This window comes from Myotis brandtii, unplaced genomic scaffold (assembly GCF_000412655.1).
Source record: "Myotis brandtii unplaced genomic scaffold, ASM41265v1 scaffold582, whole genome shotgun sequence".
Classification (NCBI taxonomy): domain Eukaryota; kingdom Metazoa; phylum Chordata; class Mammalia; order Chiroptera; family Vespertilionidae; genus Myotis; species Myotis brandtii.
This window is the reverse complement of record NW_005370187.1, coordinates 1,155,766-1,159,289: the sequence shown is the minus strand read 5'-3', so window position 1 is coordinate 1,159,289 and position 3,524 is coordinate 1,155,766. Positions and strand designations below refer to the sequence as shown.

Below are 3,524 nucleotides of genomic sequence, written 5' to 3'. Positions count from 1 at the left end.
ACAGCTTCATTCTTAGAAAGTGTAAATAGAGAAATTGTACAACCGATGAAAAACAGTTCACACTGGCTTATATACACAGAAATGCAGAGAGATGCCCAAAGTAATTTACAGCTGAATTCACTGCTTTGAAACCTGATATTATTGATTCAATTGAATAACTATAGGTAGTCCACAGAAGCACTTCTGAGAATAGTCACACACTTGATTGAGGGATTGGAAAATCATATTTACATGAAAATTATTAAAGAAACTGGGATTAGCCCAGCCAGTGTGGCTCAGTGGTTGAGTGCCGACCTATGAACCAGGAGGTCACGGTTAGATTCCCAATCAGGGCACATGCCCATGTTGCAGGCTTGATCCTCAATGTGGGGCATGCAGGAGGTAGTCAATCAATGATTCTCTCTCATCACTGATGTTTCTACTTCTCTCTCTCTTCCTTACTCTTTGAAATCAACAAAAATGTAAGAAAAAACTGGGATTATATGAATGGAAAACAGAAAAATGTGAGTGTAACTTACTATTTTAAAATACATTAAAGTTACACTATAGAAATCAATAACACATTTATGACAATAGAAGAAAGAGATAATGTGGACTTAAAGATATTACCTTACAAAGATTTGTTAAATACTAAACTATATTATAAAAATAAAGCTAGAGATCATGTTTAAGTTCAACAAATATTTTTAATATTAAAACAGCTATAAAAATACTGATATTATCTCACAAAATTTACTGTCTTTTTTTCCTATCTTGGCCCTGTGGTTGGGGCATGGAGAACATAGGATCTTGTGACTGCTGTGAAAGTAAGAAGCCAAGGCAGAAGAGAGTAAACTGAGAACTCCAAATGTTGGCTAGTAAGCTGAGCAACTGAAACTCCCACACATTGCTGGGGGGAGTATAAAATGGCACAAACAGTTTGGAAAACTATTTGGATTATCAAGTTAAACATGCATTTACCCTGTGAGCCATCAATTCTACTCTTAGGCATTAACCCATGAAAGATGAAAAATATATACCCACAAAATGATGTTTGCAAGAATGTTTACTAGTATAGAAGTTTTATTCTTAGTAGAAAAAACTGAAAATAACGCAAATATCCATCATAGGTGAATGGATGAACCAATTGTGAGGTATTCATAGAACAGAATTCTACTCAGCAATAAAAAAGAATGATTTAGTGATGCATGCAACAATATGAATAAATCTCAAAAACATTTTTTAAAATATATTTTTATTGATTTCAGAGAGAAAGGAAGAGGGAGAGAGAGAAACATCAATGATGAGAGAAAATCATTGATCGGCTGCCTCCTGCACGCCTCCTATTGGGGATTGACCCACAACCCAGGCATGTGCCCTGACTGGGAATAGAATCATGACCTCCCAGTTCATAGGTTGACACTCAACCACTAAACCACGCAGGCTGGGCTAAAAAAACATTTTTTTAAAAGAAGGAAACCAGACATACAATAGTATGCATTGTACAATTTCATTTATATTAAGTTCAAGAATACGTAAAATTAATCTACAATGATGGAAATCAGAATGGTGGTTATCTATTAGATAAGACTGATGAGTAGCGAGCAAAAGATAACTTCTTGTGATGACTGGTTATTTTCACAGGAGTATACATTTGTCAAAACTTATCAAATTATGCACATAAAATTTGTGCATTTTTGTTTCATGTAAATTTTGACTTAATAAAAAATGGAATGATCAAAACCCTCCAATGCCTTTTCATCTCACTTAGAATTACATACAACTTTTTTTACATAGCCTCTGAAGCTCTCACTTTCTCCCAGACCTGACTTCCGATCAATCTGCTCCTTGCACACTCCTTTCCAACCTCAAAGGCCTAGTTATTATTCCTTGAACATGTGCACATGCTCCTGCCTCAGAACTTACACCACTCTTCCTTCTGCTGGGAACTCTCCTTCTCTACGGATCTATACAACCAGCTCCCTCATTTCCTTCAGATCTTTGCGCAGATGTCACCTCATTAGGTAGTGCTCCCCAAACACCCTTCCTGAAGTAGTAACATCTGTCCCCAAACACACGTGTGCACACACACACATGATTCATCACTCCTTATATCATCTCCCTTTCCTTCACAGCACATATCAAAGCTAGACATCATATTATATATTTATTCCCTTTTTTGTCTTTTTCCCTTCATATATGAGGAATTTTGCACTGAAGACCTTTCTTATTATTCACTGATGTATCACCTAGTGCCTAGAAAATGTCTGATACTTAAGAAATTCAATAAATATTTGTTCAGTGGTTAAATAGTTAAGCAAAGGTTAAATAAGTGAATGCAAACATCAGTGGGGGAACAAACTAGATGTTCCAGTTAATTATTGTTGCATAAAGTACCCCAAAACTAATGCCAGGAAATAACAACAAAACTTTTGCCGACGAATCTGTAACATGGGTAAGTGCTCAGCAGGCATAGCCAGTCTCTATTACAGACAGTGTCAGCTTTGTAGGCTCAACCTGGTATAAAAGGGTTGCATGTTCAAAGTGGCTCACTCACATGTCACCTGGGAGCTCAGAGAAACAGAGGCATCGGTTCCTCCCCACATGGGCATGATGGCTGGGTTCCATGAGCAAGCAGCCCAAGAGACAGGAAGTTGAAGCATCACTTACATATTATTTTATCATGTGAGTAGTCACTGAGCCTGGAATCAGTGGGAGGGAAAATAAACTCCACCTCCTAATGGGATGAGAGCAGAAGAATTTTAGGGTCAGTTTTACAACCACCACACAGGAACAACTTTCAGATAAGTTCCACCACCCTGGGATTTATAATTCTGTGATTTGTTTTATTGCAGAGGCTTTCAAATCTCATGTGAGGAGAAATTACTTAACATTAAACTAAAACCATATAAAATAAGCACTAGCTAATTATACTAATATTAAAGTTCTGCTTATGTATTAGATATACTGTGCTAAAGTATTCTATGTACTATATCTCCTTTAAAAAAAAAAGAAAACCTCTCACCCTTTCTATATATCAGGCACTGTTCTTAGTGTTTTAAGGCTAACACCTAATTCTATCTATATAATAATAACATTAATTAAGTGCTATTATTATACCCATGCTACAGATTGGAAAGCCTGTGCAAGAAGAGATATATCTTGCACAAAGATATATAGCTAGTGAGGATGGAACCAGGATTTGAACATCCAGTGATCCCAGAACTTGTGTCATGCTCTCTCTCTCAATCCACTCAGTAATCCTATAAATTAGTACTATTTCATCTTCCTAAGCTATCATCTTCCCAAGGTCTATCTACCTACATGCTTCCAGCACTGTGCCAGTATTTCATACATTGCATCTATCCTCACAGCAATGTTGAAAGATAGATGTGTCAAAACCAAGAATCAAATGTTAAATAGCTTGTTGTAGGTCATGTTACTACTATCAGACCTGGAATTCAAACTCAGATGTATATGGCAGCAAAACCAGGCTTCTTTAAATACACACACACACACACACACACACACACACGAGGCCCGGT

At 36.8% G+C, this 3,524-nt stretch overlaps 1 long non-coding RNA gene across 1 annotated transcript in view; it reads left to right on the top strand.

Annotated features, from left to right (window-relative positions):
* Positions 1-2,552: 2,552 nt before the first annotated feature.
* Positions 2,553-3,524, top strand: part of LOC102252639 — a 9,104-nt gene continuing 8,132 nt past the window's right edge. Inside the window, exon 1 of the long non-coding RNA XR_314300.2 lies at positions 2,553-2,664. This is a non-coding gene — a long non-coding RNA (uncharacterized LOC102252639). The remainder of the gene's footprint in view (positions 2,665-3,524) is intronic.